Source organism: Tamandua tetradactyla, chromosome 1 (genome assembly GCF_023851605.1).
Source record: "Tamandua tetradactyla isolate mTamTet1 chromosome 1, mTamTet1.pri, whole genome shotgun sequence".
Taxonomy (NCBI): domain Eukaryota; kingdom Metazoa; phylum Chordata; class Mammalia; order Pilosa; family Myrmecophagidae; genus Tamandua; species Tamandua tetradactyla.
The window spans coordinates 55653083-55672281 of record NC_135327.1 but is presented as its reverse complement, the minus strand read 5'-3'; the positions used below and the strand labels follow the sequence as shown (position 1 = coordinate 55672281).

The window sequence follows — 19199 nt, the reverse complement described above, 5'->3', positions numbered from 1 at the left end:
CTCTGTCCCACGTTGCCAGGAAGATCCACACCCCTGGGAGTCATGCCCCACGCAGAGGGGGAGGGTGGTGAGACTTCTCGTCATGTTGGCTGGAGAGAGAGGCCACATCTGAGCAACAAAAGAGGCTCTCTTGGGGGTGACTCTTAGGCCTAAATTTTAAGTAGACTTGACCTATCCTTTGTGGGGTTAAGTTTCATATGAACAAACCCTAAAGTAGTGTTTTTAAGAAGCTAATTTTGCTTAAAATGTTTTGTTTGCACAAATTTATATGACATTTCATTAGAAGAATTTGATCTTTTCAAAATGTTAATTTGATCTCATTGGATGTTATAACTAGAAGGGATCGTAGTGGTTATTTCATAGAAAAGGATATCATGGCCCAGAATTTGTTACTTACTCAGGGTCACACAGCTGATGCAGACTAGTTAGTAGTGTGAAAGTCTTCTGATTCCTGTTTTTTTTTTGCTCACATTGTTGCCCAATGCTGCCTTCAAGAGTACAGAATCAGTTTACACATGTTAAGAGTTACTGCATTGATTAATTTTGATAGAAAAAATGGCCAAATATCACGTATTTTCTTATGTGTCTACAAAATTAGAAAAACAACAAAATGTCTTTTAAGATGTCAAATATGAAAAAAAGTAAGTTCTTGTTTGTAAATGTGGAGATTCTGTAAGAAAAAAGTGAGTATTTTTTTGGTAAAGAAAATTGGTAACATTCAGTTTTCCTGGTTGTTGGTGGCTTGGTGATTCATATCATTTGAAGTTTGTCTCAGCGACCAGCTACTTGGAAATCCTTCAGAGGAGCTCCCTGTGCAGTGTGTGGAGACCCAATGGCTTCTCACTCAGAGCAGCATGTGAGGCTGATTCTTAGTATTGGAACGGTTTGTTCTGGCTATGTTTGGTCAGTTAGTATTCAGCATTCCTTCTCTTTAGAACAGTTACTGAGTCCAGTGTCTGCTGTATACAGACTCCACAGCTCTGAGAGATGCTGCATGTCTATGCTCATGAGCAGAATGTCCAGGATTTTATGATACCAATTTTGGCTCCAAATAATATATTATTTCTCCACTAATTTGAATAAATCATATAATTTTGAATACATCTGAGAAACTCTTTTAAGATGAATCTTGTAGCTGATTTCAGAGCCCAAATAATCACCCTTTAAATTGAGAATTTTGAGCATCAATATGTGGTTTTTGTATTTTTCCATCTTTTCTGTATTCCACATAGGTGATGTATGTTAAATTTGTTAAATTCTAGTAGGCTCATCAGATATCTGGGCTCCTCAGAGATGGCGAATTGTAACTCTTCTACTTGCAACTCGTTGTCTACTTCCAAAGTGACCCACTGCTCGAGGCTGTAGGGGAGAGAAAGTGCAGCCATTCATGCACAGTGTTGTCTCTGGTTTGAAAAAGAGACAGGGAGGCTCTGCCTCTTTACGATTAATTTTGCCAGGATCTTGTTGACAGATAATTTGTTCCTGGCATTGGATCGAGTGCTTTGCCTTCCAAGTTTTGTCACATGATGGCTACTTGTTTGGGATGATATGAGTTGCCCTCTCTACCTCACACCACAATTTGTGAAAACAGACCTGGTTCCTGTTAGCCAGCTCACCTTGCCAATCACTGATCTTTGTTCTCGTGTTGTTTATCCCAACAGTGGGAATGGCATGTGGCCCACTAAGTTAAATGACATTTTAAAGAAAAACTTTATGACATTATTTGGACTAGGCAGTACCTGGTTCAAAGTTTGAAGAGAGTTAAGGGTATATACTGTGAAAGCTTCCCTCTCTCCTATCTAGTTGTCCTCCCAGAGATATCCCCCATGCCACACTCATGTCTTCCTGCTGTTGATGTGGAAGGACTGGACCTGTCCTTCCAATAATGAGATTTTGATTGCTGTCCATTGGTGACAGTTGCTTGATATTAGAGTCACCACAGGGTGAGCCTGGGTCTTCTCTATGAAGATTTTACTGAGGTTTTCAAAGAGCTCTCAGTGTCTGGGACTTATTGGCAACACTGCTCCTGGGTGTCTGATGTTGAGAAGGTTTCTCTCATTGACTGTGGTCCACTCAGTGGGTGACACTTTAGAGCCGTGTCTCCACAGTCCATGGCCTGCTAGTCCTGTGGTTCCAGTGGTCTGCAGAATTCCCAATGTGTGTGTCCCTCAGTAAGCACAAACTGCTTTGCCTCAAATCTGCTTTTCTCGTTCTCTATGCTGACCTTCCTTCTGTTTGCTTCCTTTACTAATAGATTTCGCACAATTCTCACTTATTCCAGCTTAAAATCAACTAGTCCTTTGTCTCCTCTTGCTGCCTCACCCAGTCCAAGTCACAGATTCTAACCACGTTACCTGGATTCATTACTGGTTGTTCTTACATGGTCTTCCATTTTTACTACTTCATGTAAACCCCTCTAATTGAGATTCTTCCCTTCATGATTTGTGATTTGTTTCAGCCCCTTCTAATCTGTCTGTCTAGTATATCTTCTAACAGCTCTCATTTGTTCCAGAACCACCCTGTGAACTATAGGAAAAAAAAAGATTTAAATTCTGGCCTCTTATTTTCAGAGCTCTTAAACTTGGTCCTTTATAGCCTTCTCTCTTAGTTGGACCATCTTCCGGCTTGGTATCTTTGTGTCAAGGTTCTTGGCTCTTGCTGTTTCCTGCCCTTGACATGGTGCTTGCTCTCTCTGTCACCTCTTCTTCATCTCTACCTTTAAATCCTATTTACTGAAAAATCCATTTCAGACCTTCCCCAGCTGGAAGTGATCCAAACATATATTTACAGTAGAAATCACAGAAATATGTACAAGTGAGAATGAAATTCATCTAGGGTCCTGTCATTCAGAGAAAGAGTTGTGTTTTTTCAAACGGAATGTAACTTTTCTTTGCATATGGCTACACATGGCTGAATATGGTAAGAAGCTAATCACCCTAATCCTGCCACTCAGAAATAACCACATTAATGGTTTGGTGTGTATCCTTTCCTTTTATATAAAGCACACATTCCTGTACTACATGTTCTACTGTTTTATAATCCGCTGTTTTTTCACTGAAGACTATGTAACATTTTTTAGGCCTTTAAACATTCTAGCCCTGCATCATTATAAATGACTATGCATTATTTCATTGTATGGCTGTATCTCAACTTATTGAACTAGTCATTTAATGATATCCTGAATAAGTTTCTGTGTTTAGAACTGCTGGCTCAAAAAGAGATATGCATTGTTTAAGCTTAGATACAAATAATGTATTTCCTTCATGTAGTAAGTTTGTAGCTACTGTAACCACATGCGAGTATCCTTGTGACTCCTCCTCTGCCAAAGTAATGCTGAGTACTTGTATTGGCTTGAAACTGTTATATACTCCAGAAAAAACATGTTCTTCTAATCCAATATTGTGGGGACAGAACTATTGTTTGGTTGAAATCTTTTGATTAGGTTGTTTCCCAGGGAGATGTGACCCACCCAGTTGTGGGTGGAATCTTTCGATTAGAAATGTCACCCCGTTTATTCAAGGTAGGTCTTAATCGTTTACTGGAGTCCTTAAAAGAGCTCATGGAGAGAAAGAGAACAAAGAGCCCACACAGAGAGCAGAGAGTTCAGGTGCTTGGAGACAGACAGAAGCTCAGAGAAGAGGCCACTGGAACCAGGAGCTGGGAGCACTGAAAACCAGTCTGGGAACAAAGGACCAGCAGACCTTTACTACATGCCTTCCCATGTGATAGAGGAACCCAGATGCCGCCTTTACTCTGAGAAATTATCCTCTTGTTGGTGCCTTAATTTGGACATTTTCACTGCCTTAGGATTGTGACTTGTAACTTAAAAAATCCCCTATAAAAGCCAATCCATTTCTGGTTTACTGCATTCTGGCAACTTTAGCAAACCAAAGCTTAACTCATGTTCTTGAGTTTAGGAGAGGCACCATATCCTATAGTTGCAAGCATAGACATGAGAATAGGACTTCTTCCTTCATTGCCTAGCTTCTCTGCTTATTTGCCTCAGTTTTCTCATCTGAATCACAGGGTTGGTGATAGTATCCATCTTATAAGGTTGTTCCTTTCCTAGAGACAATAGCTTAGAATGTCCAAATAGTTGATTAGAGAAAGTTCTCTTTATAGAAATAATTATAAAAGGAAGGATAGAATTAAAATTTTAATATTTTATAACAACCATTGAATAGAAAAAGGCAATAATCTTTAATGCTGCTAACATTACAGAGACGACTAGATATTATGTACCTCCTGATGGATTTATACAACATTATCTTTGAGAAGGTGGTTCTCAAAAAAATCATGCAAGCCTGATCAAGACTAGTTTTAAGTACTAGAATCTACAGGAAATTCAAGAAAGGGAGATGCTCCCCCCGTCACAAGAAAGGAAGTGAGGAGGTTGGTAGGGAGAGAAGGGTGAAGGGACTGATGTATGGGGAGACGTATAAATTAATAGACTTAAAGCATGTTAATGATTCCTAGACCTTATCCTAATCAATCAAACTGCTTTAAAGAGGAAAAAAATGGAAATTATTGGGTAAATTTGAATACTGGATAAATAAAGGAATTCTTTTTTTGCTTACAGCATGATAATGGTATAGTGGATTTAAAAGTCACTATATATGTAATATTAATGACTTCTATCTATGAAACTACTATTAAGGTGAAAAGCCATCGGTAGGAGACATTTTCAAAAAAATATATCTGACACAAGACTTACCCAGAATCTATAAAGAATTCCCACAAAACAGACACAGAAAGATAGCTCAATAGAAAAATGGACACTTCAGCTTCTCAATAAACATGTGAAAAGGTACCCAGCATGATTAGTCAATAAGATGTGATGTACTTGTCTTTTTGTATTTTAGAAATTTCTCAATTTCAATTTCTAGTATGGTAAGTGTCAATAGATATAACCCACATAAACAATTATTGAGTGTAAAGGGGACCAGAACGAAAAAGTTTGAGAACTGCTGCCCTAATTCACTATATTATTCATGAGGAAGAGGAGGGTTGGAACACTCATTGTTAATGGACGTAGAAGATGATGGTGTGGACCAGTTGGGGAGTAGGTTGATACCCGTTTTGCTCTCAGATGTCTCAGTTTGAGTGATACCTTATGTGGTCACCCTAATGATGGGGGTCCATTTCAGGCAGATTGTCAGACTCAACAAGTCATATTTGTTTTGGTGCTGTTATAGAGCTTCCTGGGCAGGACAACTTTAATCTTCCCTGTGCATGCTGGTGTAGGATGAAAACAACTGCAGAATGAAGCATTGCTACTTTTCGGACTTTAACATTCAAAAATTGCCTTCGTATGTTGCTATAATATGTCAGGCCAGTTTTTTAAAAAAACTTCTCATCATATCTTCAAAAAGAGCATTTTGCCAACATGTCTCACAAAATGCCAGCTTTGGAGATAATACATCTGTTTTGAATTTGACACAGTTTTCAAAATGTGTAATGATTCTGATATTCCATTGTTTCTTGGGACATAATTGGAAACTTCCCCACACATTGTTTTGTTAAAAAGGTTGATGAATTTTTAAGATATAAATATACATTCTATGAAGACTGCACATTAAAAATCAAAGTATGTTTTACCTGAAAAATGTTAAGGTGAAGAGGGTTTGCAGGGTGTACTTGTGTAATCTAGTTCTCTTCTCTTTGGACTCTAAGAACACATTCACTTCCTCTCCAAGTGAGGCAGCATGAATTTCAGTCTGGTCATCACTGCATCCTGCATCACAGAGCAAAAATGTCCAGTAGTCCCATTGGGCTTGTCAGCTGTGAACTAAAAGGTTATCTATCATCCTTCTCCCCTCCAAATACAATTGTGGAAGAGGACAAGATGAAGGGGGGACAGCATAATCAAAATAAACTTTCCCTCTGAGACAAGGACTAGATGGGGGAAAGACAGCAGTATCTTGGCTCATCTCTCTTGAGTGGGAATGAAAAAATTTATATTTTTTTAATTGGGGAAGTTGCAGGTTTACAGAAAAATCATGTATGTATGTTACTAGAATAAAAATTAAAAGATCAAGCATAGGCCTATACAACATAATAAACCCTATTATGGACTTTAGAAAATGTAAACAATGGACTTTAGAAAATAATACAATTATAAAAATGTTCTTTCATGAATTATATGACAAAAATACCACACTATGTGAGATGTTAATAATGGGGTAGTATATTGGACTATAATTAATACTACACTTATAATATTCTTTCATCAATTGTAACAATGATACACTAATGCAGAGAGTTAATAATGTGGGGTGGTATGTATATGGGAATGCCATTTGTATATCCTCATTTGAGAAATGTCTACTCAAATTTTTGCCCATTTTAAAATTGGGTTGTCTTTTTATTGTTGAGTTGTAGAATTTCTTTATATGTTCTGGATATTAAACCCTTATTAGATATGTGATTTTCAGATATTTTCTCCCTTTTGAATAGGTTGTCTGGTTGTCTTTTCAGTTTTCTGATAAGCTCTTTGAGGCATAAAAGTTTTTAATTTTGAGGGAGTCTCATTTATCTTTTTTTTTTCTTTTGTTGCTTGGACTAAGAAAGTAAAGTTTGAGAAACCATTGGTCAGCACAAGATCCTGAAGATACTTCCCTACATTTTCTTCTAGGAGTGTTATAGTCCTGGCTCTTATATTTAGGTATTTGATACATTTTGAGTTAATTTGTAAATATAATATGAAATGGTATGTGTATGGATATCCAGTTACCAGCACAATTTATTGAAGAGACGATTATTTCCCAATTGAGTGAGCTTGGCAGCTTTATAAAAAACCAATTGGCCATAGATGTGAGGGTTTATTTTTAACTCTCAGTTTATTCTGTTGGTGTATATGTCTGTCTTTGTGCCAATACCATGCTGTTTTGACCACTGTAGCTTTATAACAAACTATGAAGTCAGGAACTGTGAGCCCTTCAACTTCATTATTTTTCAAGACTTTTGAGGCTGTTTGGAGCCCTTTACCATTCCACATAATTTTGATGATTTGGCATTTCCATTTCTGTAATGTAGGCACATGGTATTGAATGTGTAAATCATTTTAGGTAGAATTGACATTTTATCAATATTTAGTCTTCCTCAATCCGTGAGCATGGCTTGATTGTCCTTACAGTTGTTTAGATCCTCTTTGACTTCTTTTAGCAAAGTTTTGTAATATATAAGCCTTTTACATCCTTGGTTAAATTTATTCTTTGATATCTGATTCTTTTAGTTGCTATTATAAATGAATTTTCCTTTTATTTCTTCCTCAGATTTCTCATTACTAGTGTGTAGAAATACTACTAATTCTTGCATGTTGATCTTATACCCTGCCACTTTGCTGAACTTGTTTTTTTAGCTCTAGTGCTTTGTTGTAGATTTTTTTTTGGGAATTTCTATATATAGGATCATGTTCTCTTCAAATAGTGAAAGTTTACTTTTCCTTTACTATTTGGATGCCTTTTATTTCTTTTTCTTACCTAACTTCTCTGGCTAGAACTTCTAGCACAGTATGGAATAACTGTAGAGGAAGTCCGTGTCCTTGTCTTGTTCCAGATCTTAGAGGAAACACTTTCAGTCTCTCACCATTGACTGTGATATCCACTGTAGGTTTTTCATATATGCCTTTTATCATGTTGAGGAAGTTTTCTTTGATTCCTACCTTTCATAGTGTTTTTATTAAGAAAGGATGCTGGCTTTTTTCAGATGCCAGTTTTGTGTTGCTCGAGATAATCATGTGTTTTTTTTTCCCTTTCATTTTGTTAATGTGGTGTATTACATTAATTGATTTTCTTGTGTTGAACCACCCTTGCATACCTGGAATAAAACCCACTTGATCATGGTGTATGATTCTTTTATTGTTCTGTTGGATTCAATTTGCAAGAATTTTGTTGTGGATTTTTGCATTGATATTCATTAGAATAATTGGTCTGTAGTCTTCTTTTTTTGTGATATTTTTATCTGGCTTTGGAATTAGGGTAATGTTGGCTTCACAGAATGAGTTAGGTATTGTTCCGTTCTCTTCAATTTTTGGAGTTTTTCTCTCAAACTTTTTGGAAGAGTTTGAGCAGGATTGGTATTAATTCTTCTTGTAATGAATGGTTGAATTCTCCTGTGAAGCCATATGTTCCTGGGCTTTTTTCTTTGTTGGGAGTTTTCTGATGACTGATTCAATCTCTTGTTATTGATCTGTTGAGGTCTTCTATTTCTTCTAGAGTCCTTGTAGGTTGTTTGTGTGTTTCTAGGAAACATTTCATCCAAATTTTCTAATTTGTTGGTATACAGTTTTTCATAGCATCCTCTCATAAGCCTTTTTATTTTGGTGACATCAATAGTAGTGTCCTCTATCCTAGCTAAGGCCTTGTCTTTTTTTTGGTGCATGGACTGGAAATCAAACCCCAGTTTCCCGTATGGCAGGCAAGCAATCCACCACTGAACTACCTGTGCACCTGGCTTTGTCAATTTCATTGATCTTTTCAAAGAACCAACTTTTGGTTTTGTTAATGCTACTTTTAAAATTCGTTATTTCATGTATTTCTAGTCTAATCTTTGTTATTTTATTCCTTTTGCTTGCTTTGGGATTAATTTGCTGTTCTTTTTCTAGTTCCTCTGATTGTACAGTTAGGTCTTTGATTTTAGTTATTTTTTAATGTGCGCATTTAGGAGTATAAATTTCCCTCTCAGTCCTGCCTTTGCTGCTACCCAGATAATTTAATGTATTCTTGTTTTTGTTCATCTTAAGATATTTACTGATTTTCCTTACAGTTTCTTTTTTGAACCATTGATAGTTTAAAAGTGTATTATTTAACTTCCATGTTTGTAGATTTTCTAGTTCTCTACCTGTTACTAATTTCCTGTTTCATTCTGTTGTGGTCAAAGAAGATACTTTGTATAATTTTCAGTCTTTTAAAATTTGAGTCTTGTTTTGACATCCCACATGTGACCTATTTTGGAGAACTATCCATGTGCACCCCAATACAGTGTTCTGTATATTTCTGTTAGGTCTAGTTCATTTATCATATTATTCAAGTTCTCTATTTCCTTCTTGATCTTCCGTCTAGATGTTCTGTCTGTTAATGAGAGTGGTTTGTTGAAGTCTCTGACAATTATTGTGGAGGTTTCTATTTCTCCCTTCAGTTTGCCAGTGTTTGCCTCATAGGGGCACTGTTAGATGTATCAGTGTTTATGATTATTATTTCTTCTTGGTGGATTGACCCTTTTATCAATATATAATGGCCTTCTTTGTCTCTTGTAAAACAACTTTTGACCTAAAGTTTATTTTGTCCGATATTAGTATAACTACCTTAGTTCTTTTTTGGTTACTGCTTACGTGGAATATCATCCTTCCACTTTCAATCTGTTCATGTCTCCGGTCCTAGGTGAGTGTTTTGTAAATAACATGTAGTTGGATCATGCTTTTTATCCTTTATACCAATATGAGTCTTTTGGGGAGTTTAATCCATTAACATTCAGTGTTATTACTGTAATGGCAGGACTTACTTGAACCGTTTTGTCCTTTAGCTTTTATGTAATTTTTTATCTCTTTTCCTTTATTGCAACCTCCTTTTCTGTGTATTTGATCCTTTTGTATTGTATCTGTCTGATCCCTTTTTCATTTTTGTTTCTGTTTATATTTTTCAGTACTTTCTTTTTGGTTACCTTGGGATTTGCATTACATAATCTATATCTATAAGCTACTAATTTGAAAAGATACCAGTTTAACTTCAAAGGCATAAATACTCTCTGCTTCTATATCCCTGTTTCCCCTCTTTATGTGTTTTATCCCACATTACCTTTTTATATTATCAGGAAATATGCCCTTTTCTTGTTCAATTGTATTCTGACTCTTACAGGAATTAAAGAGTAGTGTTTTTTATTGAGGATACAGTATTATTAGGTTTTGCATTTACCCTTCTAGTTACCTTTGCTGAACATTTTCACTTCTTCATGTTACTCCAAGACACTCCAAGACACTTCATGCTACTCCAAGACACTTCATCCTACTCCAAGACACTTCTTCTTTCAAATTCTAAAACTCCCTTTAGTAATTTTTGTAGGCGGGTCTTTTGGTGGCAAATTCTCTATTTCTCTTTATCTGTAAACATTTTAAACTCTCCCTCATTTTTGAAGGACGGTTTTGTTGGATAAAGAATTTTTGGTTGGCAGTTTTTCTCTTTCATTGTCTTAAATATATCATACCACTGCCTTTTCACCTCCATGGTTTCTGATGAGGTATCACCATTTAGTCTCATGGAGGTTCTGTGTTTTTGACGTTTGCTTTGCTCTTGCTACTTTCAGAATTCTTTCTTAGGCATTTGACATTCTAATTATGTGTCTCAGTGGGTCTAGTAGGGTTTATTCTGTTTGGAGTACGTTGTGCTTCTTGGACATGTATATTTATGCCTTTCATAAGAGTTGTAAAATTTTCAGCTGTTATTTCCTCAAATATTCTTTTGGCTCCCTTTACTGTCTCTTCTTCTGGGATACCCATGAAGTGTGTGTTTGTAGGCTTTATACTGTCACTCACATCTCTTAGACAGCGCTCAGTTTTTTCTGTTTTCTCTGAATATATGATTTTGATTGTCTCGTCTTCTAGTTTGCTCATTCTTCTCCCTGTTTAAACCTGCTGTTGTATGCTTCTAGTGTATTTCTAATCACCATTATTTGTGCCTTTCATCCCCATACTTGCTGTTTCTTTTAAGCTTTCAAATTCTTTATGTTCACACAGTCTTCATAATATCCTTTAGTTCTATGTCCATAGTTTCCTTCATCTCCTTGAATTGATTTAGGAGATTTGTTTGAAAGGTTCCAAATTTTCTGTCTTCTTTGACGTTTTAGTATACCCTTGACTGAGCTATACCTTCCTATTTCTTAGAATGGCTGGTAAGTTTTGCTGTCTGCACTTCTGATTATTTTGACGAGTTAATTTGGAATGCCCGTTTCTTTCTGTCTCTTGTGTAGGGTTTTATTGTTGATTTGGTTTTGCGTCCAGGTGGTTCTGTGGTGCTTGGTCCAACTTATTCTCCATGTTTAGGTTAACCTGTTTTCTGATGTTACGATTTTCTCAACTCTTCATTGTTTTTTAGCCCTGGATATGTGATATAATTTTTAAGATTATGCTTTTTGTATAATTGTTTCACCTCCAGGGGAAAGTTTTCTCTTCTCTGTTTGTTCTCCAAGAGTCTTGATCTGTCCTGTTTGTTCTTGTGTAGAGTTTTCTCCTTAGCGCCTATGATTTGTTTAAATTCTCTCCCTCATTCAGTACCCCCTTTTATTTAAACACTTTGCAGTTCTGGGACCTGTCCAGTCTTAAAACTGCTCAGTCCTGTGTCCCTCCCCTCCCCCTCCACTTTCTTTTTTCTGTGAGGCTTTTCTGCCTCTGGTTTCTTCCCTATGTTAGCATATCCTGTCCCCAGAACTCAGATGGGTCAATCCAGAAAGGTGGGTCAATCCTAGGAGGTCTGTGCATTTAGGTGGTCTGTTGAACATAGAGTGTATGGGTTAGTATACCCCTTGCCAACAGTTCTGCCATGGTCTCTCTCTTTCTCACCCCCTCCCCTCAGGGGCCCCTTGTATGCGACACTCCTCAGTAGCTTGTGTTCACTCTGGGTCTCTGCAGACTTGGGTCCCTGTGCTGTGGATACGCATAGACTTCTAATTCGCTAGCTCAGTAGTTTGCATCTGTGGTAGGAGGGACCCGGGCTGCGGTGCCTCTGTACGATTTCCAAGCTACGTGAGACTTAGTGAGGGGGAGGGTCCAGACTGGAGAGTCCAGGAAGAAAACTTCCTGCCTGATTATTTTTCTTTTTCTTCGATTCAGTATTTGTGGAGTCCTTCCCCTCTCTCTCTCCTCCAGAGTTCTAAGCAAGTGGGATCTGTCCTTTTATTAGGCGATTCTGAGGGGAAATTTTTCTAGGGAATGTCTTAACATTGCCATGTTGATGACATCACTCTTCATGAGTGGGAAATTTGACTGTGACCTCTGTGTGCTTAGGTCTGTCATGATAGACTTTCCTTTAGGCTGAGTGAGTGGGGAGCAGAACACTTCAAATCTCAGAGTGAGAAGTGTTCCATTCTAGGACCCATTATTCATGCTGGGACGTTAATTTAACCCAGTTGTTTTGTTTGGTTTGTTTAAAGATAGATCTTCTAGGTTTTCACTAGGAGAATGGCCAGGCTCTCTGTAGGTAGGCCTGGGAGTTGAGCATGTAGGTCATGTGGCTGTTTCAGTGTGCAGACCTTCAGTTTCTATTATCCCTAGTTATTGCTATCACTCACCATCCCATATGTCAGATCTCAGTCTGGAACTTCTCTGGGTTTCAGAGGGCTCCTATTTCTCCCCTGGAGCCTTCCTAAAGGATGCTCTGGCTGCATTTTCTCTGCTCTATTTCATCTTTTTTACCTCTTCCATCCATTTGTCCTTCATAAATTTGTTGAAATGTCACATCCACAGATGATCCCATCCCCTGTCATTTTCCTCTAAGGCCATGATTTTATTCCTTACTGTACCTGTGGACATTAATTTCTGTGGGATGATGTAGTCAAAGGCATAGGTTCTGTCTACCCTCTTCAACAGGAAGTTTTGAGTTTTGAGAGATTGGGCTGATATTAAACACAGAAGCAGGTAGTTGCAACACATGTTGTTGTTTTGTCTTGTTTTTTAATGTGTGATGAAGGAATAGAAATGGCTGCTCTTGATTTTATCGAGGCCACTGGTGAATTCTGGGCTTTTGCTTTTGCCTTTAAGAAGGAAGGGCTGACAACTGACCCTGGGGAAATACTTGCATTTGGTTGGAGGTGGGTGATAGGAGAGAGAAGTATCAGGGTAGGAGTCTAGTAAAAAAGCCAGGAGGTGTGGTGGGCTACAAAATCCTGACAGAGAAAATTTTGAGTTGTCAAGTAGACATCTGTTTACATATATTTATCCTGCTTACATACATATCTCATAGTGGCCAGTAATCATTTTATGGAAGAAGGTATCTCAGAAGGTGACAGGATTTAAGTGTGTTTTTTTCCCCCAGGTTTATTGAGATGCATTCACACACTACAGTCAATCCAAAATATCACTTTGGCTCACAGTATCGTCATATAGTTGTGCATTCATTACCACAGTCAACTTTAGATCATTTTCATTACTCCAAACAACAACACAACATCAACAAAAAACAGAAACAAAACCCAAAACAAAAACAAACCCCAAAACACCCATGCCTCTTAACCCCATATCTTGTTGACATAAAGCATTGGTGTGGTACATTTGTTACTGTTGATGAAAGAATATTAAAATATTACTGTTAACTATAATCCATAGGTTGCAGTAGGTGGATTTTTTCCCTATATACCACTCTACTATTAACTCCTTGTAATAGTGTTGTACATTTGTTCTAATTCATGAAAGAACCTTTTACTGTTTGTACTATTAATCACAGTGATGGTCCACCACAGGGTTCAATTTGTTAAACAGTCCCATGTTTTATCCTCTAGCTTTCCTTCTAGTGACATATACTCTCTAAACTTACCCTTTCAACCACAATCACATACATAATTCACTGCTGTTAATTTTACTCATCATAATATGCTGCCATCACCTCTGTCCATTTCCAAACATTTAAATTCAACCTAATTAAAAATTCTGTACACATTAAGCGTCTGCTTCCCATTCTCTAGCCTCATTCTATCTCCTGGTTACCTGTGTTCTAGATTCTATGTCCATGAGTTTACATAGTATAATTCATATTAGTGAGAACATACAATATTTGTCCTTTTGTGTCTGACTTCTACACTCAGCATAATGTCGTCAAGGTTCGTACATGTCATTGCATGCTTCAGGACTTCATCCTTTCTCACTGCTGAATAATATTCCGTTGTTATGTGTATACCACATTTTGTTTATCCATTCATCAGTTGATAGACGCTTGTATTGTTTCTATCTTTTGGTAAATGTGAATAATGCCACTTTGAACATGGGTGTGCAAATGTCTGTTCACATCCCTTGCTTTCAGTTCTTTTGGGTATATACTGAAGAGTGGGATTGCTGGATCATGGGGCAACTCTATGCTTAACCTTTCTGAGGAACTGTCAAACTGCCTTGCATAGTGGCTCTACCATTTTACATTCCCACCAGCAGTGAATGAGTGTTTGTATTTCTCCACATTCTCTAAACATTTGTAATATCCTGTTTGTTTAATAATGACCATTCTAATTGGTGTGAAATGATATCTCATTGTGGTTTTGATTTGCATTTCCCTAATAGATGGTGAAGATGTGCATCTTTTCATGTACTTTTTAGCCATTTGTATTTCCTTATTGGAAAAATGTCTTTTCATGTCTTTGCCCATTTTTAAAATTGGGTTATCTTTATTGTTGAGTTGTAGGCTTTATTTGTGTATTCTGGGTATCATTTCCATATCAGAATGTGATATGTATTTTTTTCCATTGATTTGACAGCCTTCTCACCTTTTTGACAAAATCCTTTGAAACACAGAAGTATTCAGTTTTGAAGAGGTTCTTCTTTTGTTGCTTGTACTTTAGGTGTAAAATCTGGGAAATGATTGCCTACCACTTGACCTTGAAGTTTTTTCCCTACATTTTCTTTTAGGATTTTTATGTTACTGTCTTCGAAATTTGAATCTTTGATCCATTTTGAGTTAATTGTTGTATAGGGAGTCAGATAGGGATCGTCTCTAATTCTTTTTTTTTTTCTTTCTAATTCTTTTGGATACGGGTATCTAATTCTCTAGCACAATTTATTGAAGAGCATATGAGCTAGGGTTCTCTAGAGAAACAAAATCAGCAGGAAATATCTGTAGATAGAAAATTTATAAAAGTGTCTCACATAAATGTGGACACGTAGAGTCCAGAATCCATAGGGCAGGCTGTGAAGCTGATGACTCCAGTGAAGGGTCTGGATGAACTCCACAGGAAAGCCGAAGCAGGAAGAGAGACTGTCTCTTTTGAATCCTCCTTAAACGCCTTCTAGTGATTAGATTGCCACTCATTGCAGAATACACTCCCCTTGACTGATTACAAATGCAGTCAGCTGTGGATGCAGCAGCCATGTTCATGATTTAATTCTGTGCATTGTCCTCATAGTAAGAGACCAGCACTTGCCTAACCAGACAAATAGGTACCACCGCCTGGCCAAGTTGACAGATGAACCTGACCATCACAATGGATATCCAGTTCTCTAGCACGATTTATTGAAGAGACTGTTTTGTCCTAGTTGAGTGGACTTAGGAGCCTTGTCAAAAATCAATTGACCATAGATCTGAGGGTCTGTGTCTTAGCTCTCAATTCAATTCCATTGATCAGTATGTCTATCACTTTGCCAGTATCATGCTCTTCTGACCACTGTAGTTTTATAATATGCTTTAAAGTCAGGAAGTGTGAGTCCTCCAATGTCATTCTTTTCCAAGATGTTTTTGGTTGTTTGGGGCCCCTTGCTTTGCCAAATAAATGTGATGATTCACATTTCCATTTCTGCAAAGTGGACTGTTGGAATTTTGATGGGTATCTGTATATTAATTTGGGTAAAATTGACATCTTAACGACATTTAGCCTTCCAATCCATGAACATGGTATGTTACATTTATTTAGGTCCTCTTTGATATCTTTTAGTAGTTTTGTGGTTTTCTGAGTTTAAGTCCTTTTCATCTTTGTTAAGTTATTCCTAGGTATTTGATTCTTTTAGTTGCTTGTAAATGTTTTTTTTTCTCAATTTCCTCCTTGAATAGCTCATTACTAGAGTATAGAAACACTGCTCATTTTTGTGTGTAGATCTCGTACTCTGCCACTTTGCTGAACTTATTTATTAGCTCTAGTAGCTTTCATGTAGATTTTTCAGGGCCTTCCATATGTAGGATCATGTCCTCTGAAACTGGTGAATGTTTTACTTTTTCCTTTCCAGTTAGATGTCTTTTATATCTTTTTCTTGCCTAATTGCTCCAGCTAGAACTCTAGTACAATGTTGAGTAAGGTGGACATCCTTGTCTTGTTCCAGATCTTAGAGGGAAATCTTTCAGTCTCTCACCATTGAGTATGTGTCCATTGTGGGTTTTTCATATATGCCATTTATTATGTTGAGGAAGTTTCCTGTGATTCCTCTCTTTCAAAATGTGTTTATTAAGAAAGGATGCTGGATTTTGTCAGATCCCTTTTCTGCATCAAGTGATTATGTAGTTTTTTCCCTTTTGATTTGTTAATGTGGTATATTACATTAATTAATTTTGTTGTGTTGAACCACTCTTACATACCTGGAATAAACCCATTAGTCATGGTATATAATTCTTTTAATGTGCTGTTGGATTCTGTTTACAAGTATTTTGTTGAGAATTTTTGCACCTGAATTCATTGGAGAGATTGGTCTGTAGTTTTCTTGTCATTATCTGGCTTTGGAATTAGGGTGGTGTTGGCTTCACAGAATGAGTTAGATATTACTCCCTCCTCTTCAATTTTTTGGAAGAGTTTGAGCAGAATTGGTATGAATTCTCTTAGAATGACTGGTAAAATTATCCTGTGAAGCAAACTGTTCCTGGGCTTTTCTTGGTTGGTAGGTTTTTTTTTTTTTTGGCATGGGCAGGCTCCAGGAATTGAACCTGGTCTCTGGCATGGCAGGCAAGAATTTTGCCACTGAGCCACTGTTGCCCACCCTTTTGGTAGATTTTTGATGACTGATTCAGTCTTTTTATTTGTGATTGATTTGTTGTGGTCTTCTTTTTAGTTACTATTAATAATAATACTCCTGGCTTCTGGGCAGGGGACTTCCTGGAAGATGGCGGCTTAGTAAGACGCGCGGATCTTAGTTTCTTCTCCAGGACACCTACTAGGGGAGTAGAAACGATACAGAAAGCGCCCAAAGCCACAACAGAGATAAAAAAGACAGCGTACCCCATCCTGGAACGGCTGGCTGGCTGAGAGAAGCAGCTCGGGTGAGATCGCCGAGGCGCGCGGGCCTTACCGGGCCGGGTGGCAAGCGGCCGGAGTTACTCCCTTCCCCCTTCCCGGGCCGGCTAGGAGAATTGGAGAGGCGGTCCCCTGAAACAAAGACGGCTGGCGCCCACACCACGCGCAGCCCCCGGACCAACTGAGAGAATTGGATCGGAAACCCCCAGGCCGCGGAGAACGGTGACGGGTGGGGGAGGCCCCTTCCAAACCCGTGACTCCCGGGGAACGTGCACTCTCTCGGGCGGGCCGCTGCCGCTGGCGCCCTCCCGCCACGCTTGTTGCCCAGGGCTGACTAGGAAATTCGGACGGGCTCTTTCCCTGGCTGCGGCGACCAGCAACCCTCCCTGCGTTCGGACCGAGGGCCGGCTCAAGCCGTTTCGGCTAGCGAACCCCCAGGACGGCGAGAGTTTTCCAAAGTTTAAGGTCCCACAGCACCTTTTACTGGTGGGACCCGCAGACAAACGTGTGCCACGAGCGCCACCTACTGGGCAGGATAAGAAAAACAGAACCCAGAGATTTCACAGAAAAATATTACAACCTTGCTGGGTCCAACACCAAGAGAAATCTGAATAAATGCCCAGACGCCAGCAGCAGAAGATAACTGTCCACGCTCAAAAGATTGAGAATATGGCTCAGTCAAAGGAACAAACCAATAGCTCAAATGAGACACAAGAGCTGAGACAACTAATGCTGAATATACGAACAGAAATGGAAAACCTCTTCAAAAATGAAATCGATAAATTGAGGGAGGACATGAAGAAGACATGGGCTGAACATAAAGAAGAAATAGAAAAACTGAAAAAACAAATCGCAGAACTTATGGAAGTGAAGGATAAAGTAGCAAACATAGAAAAAATAATGGATAGCTACAATGATAGATTTAAAGAGACAGAAGATAGAATTAGTGATTTGGAGGATGGAACATCTGAATTCCAAAAAGAAACAGAAACTATAGGGAAAAGAATGGAAAAATTTGAACAGGGTATCAGGGAACTCAAGGACAATATGAACCGCACAAATATACGTGTTGTGGGTGTCCCAGAAGGAGAAGAGAAGGGAAAAGGAGGAGAAAAACTAATGGAAGAAATTATCACTGAAAATTTCCCAACTCTTATGAAAGACCTAAAATTACAGATCCAAGAAGTGCAGCGCACCCCAAAGAGATTAGACCCAAATAGGCGTTCTCCAAGACACTTACTAGTTAGAATGTCAGAGGTCAAAGAGAAAGAGAAGATCTTGAAAGCAGCAAGAGAAAAACAATCCATTACATACAAGGGAAACCCAATAAGATTTTGTGTAGATTTCTCAGCAGAAACCATGGAAGCTAGAAGACAGTGGGATGATATATTTAAAATACTAAAAGAGAAAAACTGCCAACCAAGACTCCTATATCCAGCAAAATTATCCTTCAAAAATGAGGGAGAAATTAAAACATTCTCAGACAAAAAGTCACTGAAAGAATTTGTGACCAAGAGACCAGCTCTGCAAGAAATACTAAAGGGAGCACTAGAGTCAGAACCGAAAAGACAGAAGAGAGAGATATGGAAAAGAGTGTAGAAAGAAGGAAAATCAGATATGATATATATAATACAAAAGGCAAAATGGTAGAGGAAAATATTATCCAAACAGTAATAACACTAAATGTCAATGGACTGAATTCCCCAATCAAAAGACATAGATTGGCAGAATGGATTAAAAAACAGGATCCTTCGATATGCTGTCTACAGGAAACACATCTTAGACCCAAAGATAAACATAGGTTGAAAGTGAAAGGTTGGGAAAAGATATTTCATGCAAATAACAACCAGAAAAGAGCAGGAGTGGCTATACTAATATCCAACAAATTAGACTTCAAATGTAAAACAGTTAAAAGAGACAAAGAAGGACACTATATACTAATAAAAGGAACAATTAAACAAGAAGACATAACAATCATAAATATTTACGCACCGAATCAGAATGCCCCAAAATACGTGAGGAATATACTGCAAACACTGAAAAGGGAAATAGACTCATATACCATAATAGTTGGAGACTTCAACTCACCACTCTCATCAAGGGACAGAACATCTAGACAGAGGATCAACAAAGAAATAGAGAATCTGAATATTACTATAAATGAACTAGACTTAATAGACATTTATAGGACATTACATCCCACAACAGCAGGATACACCTTTTTCTCAAGTGCTCATGGATCATTCTCAAAGATAGACCATATGCTGGGTCACAAAGCAAGTCTCAACAAATTTAAA

General features: G+C 38.0%; 1 protein-coding gene and 1 long non-coding RNA gene across 3 annotated transcripts in view; one reads left to right on the top strand and one right to left on the bottom strand.

Annotated features, from left to right (window-relative positions):
* Positions 1-19199, top strand: part of CDS2 (CDP-diacylglycerol synthase 2) — a 110009-nt gene that overhangs the window by 4881 nt on the left and 85929 nt on the right. The gene's annotated exons all lie outside the window — the stretch shown is intronic.
* LOC143646837 (uncharacterized) lies at positions 507-13660 on the bottom strand. Its single transcript, XR_013157662.1, has 3 exons — positions 13521-13660; positions 5599-5734; positions 507-1359 (listed from the first exon to the last, which is right to left on the bottom strand). It is a non-coding gene; the product is annotated as an uncharacterized LOC143646837 (long non-coding RNA).